At 41.8% G+C, this 12,574-nt stretch overlaps 1 long non-coding RNA gene across 1 annotated transcript; it reads right to left on the bottom strand.

Moving 5' to 3' along the window:
• Positions 1-318: 318 nt before the first annotated feature.
• On the bottom strand, positions 319-12,118 carry LOC120380344. Its single transcript, XR_005587731.1, has 5 exons — positions 11,522-12,118; positions 6,752-7,070; positions 5,497-5,562; positions 2,866-2,941; positions 319-430 (listed from the first exon to the last, which is right to left on the bottom strand). It is a non-coding gene; the product is annotated as an uncharacterized LOC120380344 (long non-coding RNA).
• Between the last annotated feature and the right edge of the window lie 456 nt (positions 12,119-12,574).

The raw sequence follows: 12,574 nt of genomic DNA, 5'->3' as shown, positions 1-12,574 counted from the left end.
TTTAGACATCTGGCTATGAGGTGGTAGGCCAATTTGCAAACTTGCATGCATTTATGTCAACAGGAGACCTATGTGCACATAATTATGTGAAATGTGTTGAATAAAATTGTTTACTGCAAGTAAACAGTCCAATAAAAGTCAGCTACTAACTATAACTAAATATATGTATATAAATATTCACACAACAACTTTTCCTGCAATCATCATTGAGAATAACTATTTGCTTACATGAATGCTTGCAGAGAATCAGTAAAAGGAATTCTGACTATGGTCAAAGTGAATTTCAGGTTTTATTTAAGTGCACAATTATGTATGTATGTTAATTATGGTAGACCCAAAGAGGCCCTCATCAGGACCAAGGCCCCATCATGGTAGGCAGTGGAAAAAAGTAATTTAGAACATGGTTTCACAGAGGACCTCACAGTGCAATCTAGTGTAAAACAAAACACAACAAATGAGTGAAAAATAATAGGAGGGGTGTGGGAAGAAGGGCAAACAAAATGGGATACACACAATTACTTAGGCTGGTTTCACGTATGCTGCTTTGACATCAGTATACTTTGGTTCAATTCAGTGGAATTAGTCTGGATTTACACACGTGTAATGAAGATCAGCATAGAATGAGGCTCAGTATGTTTTACTTCCATTATTTTCTTTCCTGTTTTCTAACATTTGTGAAAATTTTGCTCTTGTATGTGCAAAGATTATTTAAATTGGCTAATAGGAGCCATACACGGACTCTTAAGGACAGAATTTGGCTCTTGAAGATGAATGATGTGACTTAGACTTAATAGCAGGGCTCAATGTGTACATGTTTGGAGACCACTTATAAAAAAGAAGTATTTTCTTTTTCATGGAAGTTTTTGAAGTCTGTTGGTTTAGAGGAATTGGAGGAACAAACTATTGTTCATATATTAAATGAAACACTGCTACCAGTTTTGTGCACAGAGGGTCAAATTATTAAGCCCTGCAGCAGTTTTTACTCAGACTTTCGAAGGATTACATTTTCACTGGCTTTAATGACAGTTTTGCTTTAAAAAAAAATAGATTTCACCATTCTGGTTCTTGTTAGGTGAACTGATGATTTTCCTAAGGACAAAGACAATGCCCTAATGCTTTTATCAGAAAGGTAACCCCTAATTATAGTTAATGCCTCATTTAGCTTTTAAATGTCCTGATAATCCCCCCACCAGCATGAGAAGGCAAAAAGAAAACCAATGATTTGTAAAGGGGATTGTTTCTTTTGATATGGCAGTTGGGGGGAGAGGGGAGGGTTCTGCTTTTGTTTAACAATTTATTTGTTCCTAATCCTTTCCTAGCTAACCAGTCAAATTAGCTCAGATAGGGAAATATTTTTATATACTCAGATTCCAAGGTCAGAGGGGACCATTGTGACCACGTAGTCTGACTTCTTGTACTCCTTCCAAAACAATTCCTTTGAGCATATATTTTTTTATTAAATCCAACCGTGATTTTAAAAATGCCAGTGATGGAGTATCCACCACAAACCTTGGTAAATTGTTCCAATGGTTAATTACCCTGACTGTTAAGCTAAACCAGTTCAGCCAATAATGTAAGTCAAGGGCCAAATTCTATCCTGATTTATAGCCCATTCAACCTTTGTGTGGCTAAAAACAGGATTTGTTATACAGATCCCTCTCTTCCCCACAGAGAATAGGATTGCTAAGAGCACAGAGACTGTTCCAGCATTAGGCTGCAGCAGCCTCGATGCATCAGGTCCACTCCTGCTCCACAGCTTTGTGAGGCATAGCCCCCAGTATTCAGCCCAAGTAATTGGGTTGAGATTTGAGATTTTCCCCTAAAAGTACATGTTCTAGGACAAGGATCAGCAACCTTTGGCAAGCGGCTCACCAGGATAAGCCCCTGGCGGGCTGGGACAGTTTGTTTACCTGCCATGTCCACAGGTTTGGCAGATCACAGCTCCTACTGGCCACAGTTCACCATCCCAGGCCAATGGAAGCTGCGGGAAGCTGTGGCCAGCACATCCCTCAGCCCGGGCTGCTTCCCGCCGCCCCCATTGGCCTGGGACGGTGAACTACAGCCAGTGGGAGCCGCGATCAGCCAAACCTGTGGACACGGCAGGTAAACAAACCAGCCTGGATTGCCAGGATGTTTACCCTGGTGAGCTGTGTGCCAAGGTTGCCAATCCCTGTTCTAGGAAGATTCTGCTGTCAATAAGGCCAGGGAATTTTCATTTATTTTTGGTACACCCACAAATCAGGAACCCTTGTCAGAGAATATCGTTCTACTATGCTACAGAATATACAGAGCCCTGAATATAGGAGTTAGACACTGACATTAGCAAGTAGGCCTATATACTACTAAAATTAGATACTTGTCCATTAGATGTATATTTCTCAGAGAAGATATTTGTGATTTCAATGATTGGCAAACAGTCTAAAAAATATTGTTCTTCTTTCGGCATGTCGTATTGGTTTGTCACATTGCGCTGCACTCACATCACTCTTGACAAGTTGTGACATGACACTGTGTGACATACTCTGACCAAAAAGCAAAATGACTTCATGTGAAGTGTCAGAAATTTATATTAAACACATGATTTGTTTTGAAATATCAATCTGGATTTTGAATATCGTGTCTGATTCAAGTGTGCATTAAAGCTGGAAATCTGACTGTTGTGCTGTTGAACTAAAGACTCCATAACATCTTGACTAGTCAATTGATTTCTGAGAAGTTTGGCCCATTAAGTGTTATAGAGAAGGCATCAGCAAAACAATGATGGGAATATCAGTTGTGGCTTTGCTATAGAAATGATTATGCATTTTAAAAAATAAAAATACAGCTATCACTTCCAAGTTGGTAGAATCAAAGATCCTCCCATACCTTCTAATTTCTGGGAAACTGTACGGCTTGCAGTTCCTTTTATTTCTGTTCCCAGGTTTCAAGCTTCCAGTACTGTCTGAGGAAAACATCAACATAAATTACTTGCAGTTGTCATTTCAATTAGGTGAAGGATAGTGTGGAGTGGTTTATTAGCCACCAGAAAATTTTGCCAACCTTAGTATTGTAATTTTAAATAATTTAGTGGCATGTACAGAAATGGTTTTGCTGACAAAAATTTTACAAAGTTTCTACTGTTAGAAAGTTTGTGTTTTTTTAGTAGTACTTGCTAAACTTTTTTTTTTTAATTTTTAAGGGAAAAAAACACCTTTTCACACTGTCCTAATTAAAGAAAGTCAAAAGGTGTCTCAAATGCTACTATTTGTGAAGGAAACTTAGAGCAAATGTCTAGGTGGTTGTATTAGGGTGCATGTTCTAGGACCCTGTGTAAGGAGGCAGAGGATTTTCCTGCTGAGATCAGGTCTGCACAATTAGCTACAGAATAAGAGTCAAAGAGGCTGGAGTATCTCTCTGAAGTAGAGGGAACTAGAGGTAGGGACTGAGGTCCGGTAGGGAACAGCCTAGAAACAGCCAAGACTGGGAATAAAACTTAGGCTGATGTTTATATTTTGATCATGTTATTTCAGTTAACCTTAAAGCATTCCTAAAGAAAGCAGGTTTGGATTATACCCTGAGTGTAGATGCTCTGTCCAGAGCAAGGAAGGGAAATCATTTGAGTTCAGTGGCCCAGTGGGCTTAGATATTGAACTTTCACTGCCTATGGTGATGCTACTCTGCCTTAAATTATGAATCAGATACATTTATTGCTATTAACTTAGAGCCTCATAAATGCACAGAAGGAATATTTGGAAAAAATCCAGTCTTTGTGCAATTGAAGATTCACCACATCATCACTTGCTGAGGCAGATCCAAGAGAAGTATATAAAGGTCAGAGACAATGTTCCCAGAAAGTGGCTAAGCTGAGGACCAACAGGGTAAAGATGACCCAAACCTCTCTGTGGTCACTCCATGAATCCTCCAGGACTCCATTTAGCCATATATTCAATCTCTTACACAACACCACAAGATAGCAGACGAACAGCAATAAGCTTTGAGAGGGTGCATAGCACAACTGTTTAGCTCCACAGTATATATTTAAATAATGGATGCCACTTTGAGAAGGGAAAAAGGCATGTAGTAGTTATCAGTAATCAGTAGAGCACTTATCAGGGGTTCACAGTCAAGCTGGAAGGGCATATTGAGTGGGGTCCTAAAGGGATCGGTTCTCAGTCTGTTTCTATTCAATATCTTTATCATTTATATAATGGCACAGAGATTACACTTATAAAGTTGCAGATGATACCGAACTCGGAGGGGTTCCTTTGGAGGATAGGATTAAAATTAAAAATGATCTGGAAAAACTCAAGAAATAATCTGAAGTAAATAGGATGAAATTCAATATGGAAAAATGCAAAATCATCCATTTAGGAAGGAACAATCAATTGCACACATACAAAATGGGAAATGACTTCCTAAGAAGGAGTTCTGTGGAAAGGGATCTGGGGGTTATAGCTCATCAGAAGCTAAATATAAGTCAACAGGGCAACACTGTTACCAAAAATAAAAAGTGCAAACGTCATTCTCGGATGTATTATCAGGTGTGTTGTAAACAAGACATGAGAAGTAATTTTTCCACTGTTCTGTGCTGATAAAGCCTCAGCTGGAGTATTGTGTCCAGTTCTGGGCACCATATTTCAGGAAAGATGTGAACAAATTGCAGAAAATCCAGAGAAGAGCAACAAAAATAATTAGAGGCCAGAAATATGACCTATGAGGGAAGATTAAACATTTTTTTATGAGTTTCTTTAGTGTGGAGAAGAGAAAGCTGAGGGGGGACATGATAACAATTTTCAAGTACATAAAAGGTTTTTACAAGGAGGAAGGTGAAAAATTGCTCATTAACCTCTCAGGATATGACAAGAAGCAATGGGCGTAAATTGCAGCAAGGAAGGTTTAGGTTGGACATTAGAAAAACTTCCTAACTGTCATGCTGAACAAATTGCCTAGGGAGGCTGTGGAATCTCTATCATTGGAGGTTTTTAAGAACAAGTTAGACAAACACCTGTCAGGAATGGTCTAATTATTACTTAGTCCTGCCTTGAATATGGGGGGACTGGACTAGATGATTTATTGAGGTCCCTTCCAGTCCTACACTTCTATGGTTCAAAAATGTAATTCAGGACTCTACCAAGTACCCCTATTCACTGCACTCATTCCAGCACTTCTAGGGATATTATACCTAAAAAGCGCATAATGCCTCTAGCAACTGGTACTTGAGCAGTGAATGTCCTCCTCCTCCTCAGCACTGTTCTGCCTCCTAAGTAATATAGTAGCCTTACATAGCCAAGGTACTATTGTCTAACAGGAGGCGAGGGGAAGTCATTGACATCAGTAACCTTTAGGCCAGATGCTTCTGTGTATTTGTACCATGACAGGTCTGTGGTCATTTTGAAGACCTTTAATGCATTTTGTTGCTCTGCTTAAACTTTGTTTTTGAATGTTCTGGAAAAGACAAGTGCATGGTAAGCTTTCACTGATATAGAAGTGACTATTTGATCATTCTTCCCCCATTACCTGTACTAGTTTGATGCTCTTCTGCCCTTTTCAGCATGACTCTTGCCTATGAGAATCTCTGTGGAGCTGAACAGAAGAGAAAGTCCTTGAAAGGGTACTGGCAAGTAACTGACATAGCTCAGAACTCCAGAAACTTTCATCTCAAATAGAAAATTAATGCAGTATTTTTAGATACATGGGTCTTCTAATAGCACAGACACTGCAAATGTCCAGAAGGGTTAAAGTAATGCTGCTATGTTAAAGGCATTTCTTCCAAATATTTCATCTTCTCATCACCACCCGCCACTAGATCTGTCTCTCATCTGAGTTTTTCAGTTTCATATGGCTTTGCCCCTTAACACTTTAAAGGTGACTCTAAAAAGACTGCATGCTCATCCACCTCTCTCTAACATTCCCTTTTCAAGAAGTTACAGTTAGTGTGCCATCCACTACAATATTTCTTCCATGTTTGATGGCCCCAATAATTACATGAAAATTAAAACCAGATTTGAATGTGCCTTATACTAATTGCTGTACTTTTGATTTCTTTTTCTTTGAAATTATTTAAGTTTTTAATACTGCATCTTATATTTTTCATCTTCTTGTAGAATTTCTATTAATCTTGTAACAACATTGCTTTGGGATACATGGAAAACACTTTCTCTTCCTGGCTTTGAAGATTGCTATTTCTGCCTTCTTTATCATTTCAAAAGACTTGGCAAATTTCTTCTCCCATATTTTTGTTCTGACTTGAAAGGGACACAAGAACCCATGCAGTTTAGTCTGACTACATGTCACATTTAGGATATAGTTTGCATGCATATATGTATGATGTATAGCATGCATATGTATCGAACTGCTTCATCTCTCTTAAAAGCCAATTTGTGCCAAAAAAGTTGTTCTTTTTTAATATAAAAGTTAGTGAAGAAGGTGAGTGCAAATCTGCATCAGTCTTCTCAGACTGAAACATATTACTGTGGGACACTCTGCCTTTTGCTTTGATGTCGCTCTTCCAATAAAAGTGGTGTTTCTGGTTTATCTGCACATAAACTGCTTTTAGTTCAGTTCAGACCCTAATCTCTCAAAAACTAGCAGACATGTCAGTTCCCCCTTTGGCAACTCATGTTACCTGAATTAATCAAGGTCTGGTTTTGTGTAAAACAGACTGAGAAACCTTGCACTAAAAGTCTATGTATTCTATTATCCATATTACTACCTATCACGATGGTCACAGACACACTGAGAATGGTATGGTGCGCAAAAGCAGCCTGCTTACTGAAACCACTTGTGTACTGATGGTTGGTTCAGTCAGTGTCTCTCCAAATAGTGAGCCATTAGTACAAGACTTCTGCCTAAAGTGCTGTCAGACATCTTGGGTGAAATCTTGGGCCCAGTAAAGTGAATGGTAAAACTCCTGACTTCAGCAGGGCAGGATTTTATCCCCTGGGCTTCTCCATCAACAGGTGGAAGATATGTATCATAAGCACAGGAAGCAGCAGGAATAGCAGCACGAAGTCTAAGGCTATAATGCAAGTTCTTTTTATTTCTGACTTGTTTCTCCTTCTCTCTCTGTTAGATCAATTTCTTCTTCATACCTGAGAGAGAGAGAGAGAGAGAGAGAGAGAGAGACTCATTTCCCAGCCAGTCTAAATTTGAGTCATCAAGGAGAATGCTGGTATGGGACATGTTAATGAAGGATAGCCAATGACTTAAATATTTTTAAGCTGAACCTTTGGAGTAGTCATGAGCCCAACTAGCCATTCTTGGTCACTATACTAGTCAGAGGCAAAGTAGTACAACATGAAAAGGAGAATTCCATACCATCATTTGAGAAGTCATCTTTCAGCTTAAACCACACATAGAAGATCTGCAGCAAAGATATGCATTGAAGACTACCTGTAGTTGTTTACATGCTAAAACTTGTATTAGTTTTCTGTGCCATATGCATAACAAATATACATATTGGCTAATAGACATCCAAATTACTGTTTTCTATTGTGTATATGACTGTCTCTTCTTTATAGCAATGGTCCAAACGGCAAGAAAACATTTGACAATAATGGTGTCACAGTGTTGGTAGCAGTTACTGTAAAATACAGTAGTATTTCTAAGAGATCTGGGCACTTTACAATATTCATTATCCTTTGAAAACCTTCCTACAATGTCTTACCCTAAAGCTTCATTCCGTAATAGAATGAAACAAAGTAAGAACTATACTTCAATGAATAAACAAAGCTCCTTGGTGAAGGGTTAGTGGTAAAGGGGGCTGAAAGGCAAACAAGGAATATATATTTTTATCTGACATGTCACATTACTTCATGCTTTGTTGGTTTTGTTTCTATTAAGGACATGATGTAATGCAGTATGACATTACTGACATAATTCAATATGACTTGACACAGTGCAACATTTTGGAACTAAATTCTTTATAAACTTCCTCAAACCTGCAGTTTAAACTATTTTTTAGTACTTTTATAAACACATCAGATCAGTGCTTTATGATTGCGTTCCTATTTACATACTTTGTTTGAAACAAACTGACTTTTGGGAACAGGTGAGTCAAAATGTTAAACTCCAGCTGATATAGATTTAGAGATAATTTTTTCTATGCTAGCATTTATTCATTTAGTTCTGTTAGTTATATGTTTTTATCTTTAAATTATCTCTGTTTTTAATATGCTTATCACTGATGTGTGAAAGAAAGAAAGAAAGATTCTATGAGTTTATAGAGTGTTTTATCCACTTGTTTCCTACAGTAGACCAGGACTCTAAACCTTTTTGGTTGACACAATGGGACTAATCATATATGTAAATTTAAGCAGTCATAAGTATTTGCAAGATTGGAACTTTGGGTGATAATTTGTAATGCCATTTTATGGGAAGCTATCTAAGGCAGGGGTTGGCAACCTTCAGCACACGGCCCTATCAGGGTAATGATTCACTGTGATGATTCTGAAAGGACAAATGAATGTCATTGAGCTCATGAGTTTAATAGGCTTGTTCACATTGAATATTGGCAAATGGGACTCCCTTCAGCACTATTTTGTGTTATGCAATTTTTATACATAATGCATTGTAACATAACTTGATAGGTGGAGTAAAAATTCCTTTAGACTTATGGGTATAACTAGATAGTTGATTTCTGTCAGGAGTATATTTGGTATTCTAGTCTCCAATTATACTAATTGGTATGCTAGAACTTGATTGTTTTCATTTCAATAACAACATAAGTTTATCACTATTGCTGGCTGAGTATGAAGGAGTTCATAAGTTGGTCTGCCCAGAAAAGTGATTATAAAAATGGTAGTTTCTCATTGAATGTTTCTGCTTCCTATGTGTGTTCAGAAGTATGTTAGTAACACCACACCCACACACAGCATTTTATACACACACACAAACAAATACATACACACACTTCAGTTTGATCATGTTAATCCTGTAGAACCAAGATAATTAAGAATGAGTAAGCTGAGTATTATTCATCAAGAGTTGTTTACTAAGTTCCAATCAGTACAACCTATAAATCCCACTGAAGGCACTGTTGCTTCACAAGTGTCACTGAGGGTATAATTTTGCCTCCAAGATATTTCTTAGAGGTGGTGATGCATGAGGAAGAACCCAGCTTGACTTTCAGAGCTCATGTTGAATTCTTAGGGTTGACAACTGGGAAATAAAATCTTTTTACTTTCAAACTCAGCACATGATATGGAAATAACTGAGTGAAAAACATGGATCACGTGGATTTCCACTATTGCTGACTGAAAAAATAAGTAAATTGTCAGACAAATTGAGAATCTCTTTCTAATTGTAGCAGAGACATGGCCTCCCTTGGAGACTGACAGTGAGGGAGGGCCAGATGCCCCATGGTGAACATAATCAGGAAAGCCACATCAACCATGCCAGAAGCAGAGGGCAGGACAGGAACAGGAAGTAAGAAAAGGTAAGCCCTGTAGCTCAGTTGAGCTAAAGTTGTGAGGCAGGTAGATGCTTCCACCCTGCTGCTGGAGCCAGAGCCCACTGATGACTTCTGCTGTCCTGAGGACTTATCCGAACTGCCCGAGCTACCAGACAGGCCTGATGTGGAGGAGCAGCTGGGATTACCACTTGCAATGTACCCAGGGGAGATGGAAGACAATCCTGAAATACAGGTACACCTTGAGTGGAGGGTGGGAAGTAGCCCTGGGACAGCCGACCACAGTCTGGCTGGATTGTTGCCCGAGTCCTGGTCAGCATGTTGTGGCTGGATCCCCGCTGTCAGGGCCCTGGGCTGGGAGCCGGTGGAGTTAGGTGGGCTTGTGTCCCCCTACCCTCTGCCACCCCACCCCTGGGATGGCAGCATCCCCACCCTTGACCAGGAGGCCTGTTGGAGTCTGTCCACAAAACTAGGATGCTAGACTCTGCTGGGTGTTCACCCCTTTCTGAAGCCCCTAGAGTCTGTTGGGTGCTCACTCCTGCCTGAAGTCTGGAGTCCTAGACTGCTGGTACCCTGCCCTGTCTGAGGGCTGGGGTTCCCAGACTATACCTGGCTGTACCCTGCCTGAGGGTTGGGCTTTAGACGGTTTGGTTCCCTACCCTGCCTGATGGCTTGGGCCCCTGACTCACTCACTGCTGTACCCTGCTGGAGGGATCGAGCCCTGAGACTGCTAACTTCTCCCTTGTCTTAGACTGTTATTCCAGGAGTGTGACAGCAAAGGGGCATGGCCAATCTCAGAGTCTGACGGTGGGAGAGGGGGGCCACACATACCTACATATCTACACAAATCATGCTATTATTAATGACAGGAATAAGGGCAGGAATAAGGTCTCTGGGCAACTAAACAAGTGCAGCTGGCCTGTGGTAGGCTGCCTGATGGGCTACAATACCTGACTGATAGGAAGAATTAGCAAATCAGCTCTTAACCCCCCGAGTTCAGCAGCTACTCAATGCATTTGACCATGGCTGCAATAGCCCCTGCCTTGCCTTACTCCAGGTAACCTTGTTCTGTCCCCTTGGCTCTGGCCTCTGACTCTGGTTCTGACCCTAGGCTCTGACCATTCGGCCAGACGGCACACGTCCTGGTTATGTAATAATCAGTTCTGTTCCCAATAACATCATAGCATCTTCCTTCCACTAACCCCTCCAGAGCCTACCAAAAAAAGTTAAATTAACCAACTGGTGTCTCAAAACAAATTATACCACAAAAATCTCACTCTATCCAGCTGTTCAGGGCTAGCTGAAGCCCTAAGAATCAGCCTGAGTCTGATAACTTTTAAGGTACACTGCAGAATAGGGGAGCAAGTCTGAGATCCAAGAGGTCCTCTTGGAGAATACCCTGCACCATCTCTATTAGGAGAATCTAGCTGAAGCAAATCACAGCTGCAGTAGTCGTGATCAGAGATGGAGTCTGTTAGACAGGCAGTTCCCAAGCCATTTAGTAATTTACAGAACAAAACTAGCAAGTAAAACTCTGCCGAGACACCAGCTGGCAGCCAACATTGATCAGAGCATGGGTGTTGTCATGAATTAGGACCTGGGTAGTGACTCCAGGTGTTTCAAGCAGGAGCCAGGCTTAGTGGTCAGATCAGAAATCCAGAAACCAGTCAAGGGGTCAGGGAGCAAGGCTGGCACAGAAGCAGTCACAGGTGTAGGAATAAGAATTCAACAGCCACAGACCTATTGTTGCTATTGGGCTTAGAGCGGGTTTGCTCACTTCCTCTACCAATCGGGTGGAGTGGTCAATCAGAGGCCCCTGCTGTGGCTCCCCTGTGCTCATAGGCTGCCCAGAGACTAAGCAGGCACAGGTGCAAGTCCTCATTCCTGACAGATGTCATGTGACCATGGGTAAATGTTCCATGCAACAACTGTGCTGTGGAATTCTGCACCAAGGTCATTTGCCAAATGGTTTCAAGGCCTGGCTAACAGAATCATGGTTCACATCAGAAAGGAACAGAGGTAATCTTCTGGCTAGGCTCAGATAGAAAAGTTCTGTCCTGTTCACTGCTATAATATGATCATCTAAAATCAACTGAAAATCTAACAGCTCCTTGTGAAGGAGTTAGGACTCACCACTGCAGCACCTCCCGCTGGCACATCTGGGAATTAGCTCTGTCCTCTGCAGGGCACCATCTGCCAGTGGTGTCCCATCCATCATCTGCTCCCCTGTTGGTGTCCGGACCCACGTTGCTTCCCGCTCAGCAGCGTCCTCTTCAGGATGCTGCCCTCTGGCAGTGCCCACTGCTCTGGTCTCACCCCCTTCTGGGGGTGGTTGGTGTTATCAGCAGTCCTCTATCTGCACCTGTTCTAGTGGCTGGCTGCAGCCTCAAAGTCTAGCCCCTTTGTCACAGTGGCCAGCCACAGCCTGTATCAGGCCAGGCTTCTCCTCAGCCAGGTGGAAGGGGAGGAACGACCCAGGCCCACCCACTACTCTAGGTCCCAACCCAGGGACCCTCTAGCAGCAGCCTCCCTGCCCTCCTTCTCTCCCCTTGTCAGACTTTGTCCCTGGGCTGCTTCCACTTCGGTCCTGTGCACCCACTCAGCCCTTTGCAGCAAGGCCCACAGCCCGGGGTTTTCCTTGGCTGGAGCTCCCCAGCTCCTTCTGCCCTTCCCTAGCACTGCTCTGTCCAAGGTGCTGGTCTCCTGCTCAGAGACAGACCTTCCCCCATGAAGGTCTGGGACAGACTGCCTGCTCCTTTCCTAGGGAGCCTTTATATAGGGCCTAGCCTAGCCCTGATTGGCTGGCTCTAATCTCAGCCCTGATTGGCTCTCAGTAGGCCTTTCCCTAATTGGCTGCCGACCTGTGCAGCCGCTCTGGCCTACTGTAGCCCTCTCTCTCATGGGGGTGGGGCAGCCGCCTCAACACACACCTCAAAACTGAAAACATGGGAACTGTACAATGGGGTCCTAGTCCATGGCTGGAGCTCCTTGGCACCACCACAATACAAATGATAATGGCAAACACTCTTGATCAGATGTGCTATACTGGGCTTTAACTTATATCTCTGCTGTAAATTTGCTCATGTATGTAACAGCAGCAGAAAATCAGACATAGTGAAGCCTTACTCTGCCATATTCCTCCCCAACCCAGACATATAATCTTCCTTCCTTCCTTTCAGCCCCAAC

This window comes from Mauremys reevesii, linkage group 1, assembly GCF_016161935.1.
Source record: "Mauremys reevesii isolate NIE-2019 linkage group 1, ASM1616193v1, whole genome shotgun sequence".
Taxonomy (NCBI): domain Eukaryota; kingdom Metazoa; phylum Chordata; order Testudines; family Geoemydidae; genus Mauremys; species Mauremys reevesii.
The sequence above is the reverse complement of the archived record's forward strand: the minus strand, read 5'-3'. Positions and strand labels throughout refer to the sequence as shown.